This window comes from Zingiber officinale, chromosome 3A (assembly GCF_018446385.1).
Source record: "Zingiber officinale cultivar Zhangliang chromosome 3A, Zo_v1.1, whole genome shotgun sequence".
In the NCBI taxonomy this organism is placed as follows: Eukaryota; Viridiplantae; Streptophyta; class Magnoliopsida; order Zingiberales; family Zingiberaceae; genus Zingiber; species Zingiber officinale.
The window spans coordinates 66,099,792-66,101,041 of NC_055990.1; the positions used below are offsets into that span (position 1 = coordinate 66,099,792).

The 1,250-nt window shown below is 39.4% G+C and overlaps 1 pseudogene; it reads right to left on the reverse strand.

The window, feature by feature from the left end:
• Positions 1-248: 248 nt before the first annotated feature.
• LOC122050176 lies at positions 249-896 on the reverse strand (annotated as a pseudogene).
• Positions 897-1,250: the final 354 nt, after the last annotated feature.

Here is a 1,250-nt window from a genome sequence, read left to right on the forward strand (position 1 = left end):
AAAGAATTGCAGACATGATCAGTGGCTCCCGTATCTACAAACCAGGTGCTGGTAGATAACACCGCTAAACATGTTTCAACTACTAGAGTATGAGATATACCTTTATTGTTCTGTTTCCTACGAGGACAGTCCGCCTTCCAATGTCTAGTCTGCTTGCAAATAAAGCACTTGCCCTTCGGCTTCTTTATTCCAGCTTTTTGTCCTGCACCTTGAGGTTTATTCACCTTCTTTGCTGAGCCATTTTGTTTCTTCTTCTTCTTGCCTTTCGGCTTAGAAGTAGAACCATTTTCAGCATAGTGAATTTGAGAATGTTGACGAAACAACCCTTCGGCTGCCTGAAGTTCTGTCAGAAGTTCCGCCAATGAATACATCCTTTTATTCATATTATAGTTCAGGCAAAAATGCTCAAAACTTCTGGGCAGCGTTTGGAGGATGATATCGACCTGGGTTTCCCCATCAATTTCCCCTCCAAGAACTTGTATTTCGTTTAATTAGGCCATCATCTTGAGAATATGATCCCTCACGGGACTCCCCTCAGTCATGGTGGCTGTCATCAGTTTTCTCATTGCCTCTTGCCTAGCAGCCTGATTCTGATGTCCGAAGAGTTCCTTGAGATTGTTCATTATATCATAGGCTGTTGGTAAGTCCTGATGCTGATGTTGCAATACATTTGACATCGAAGCCAAGATGTAACACCGCGCTATCTCATCAGCTTTTACCCATTTACTATGATGCTGAATCTCCTCTGGGGTAGAATCATTGCTAGGTGTTTCTGGGCATTCCTCTGACAGTACAAACTTATAGCTCTCAGTAGTTAAAACAATGTCCAGGTTTCTTTTCCAATCTATATAGTTGGGACCAGTAAGTCTATTTTCTTTTAGAATAATGGCCAGTGGGTTGAAAGTCATCCTAAGAATCACAAAATAAATTTTGGTCAGAACTCTAAATTTAGAATAATATTGATTCCTAAAACAATACTATTTTAAATTAACCAACACCTTAAAACACGTGAATTTTGTATGCCACGATAGTGTGGACGTATACAAATTCAACATTTGTAAAAGGAGGGTATATTCCATTAATTTTATTATCTTGCCAACCTAACTTTTTGACAAATAAAATTACTAGTTGGTTTCCTTCGGTCACACAAATAATAGCAGTGACTCCGATGGGGAGGATACTATTAGACGTGCCTAAGTGTATACCATTACTTGACACTAAGTCCATTAATAAGATTGTGCCCCTTCCGA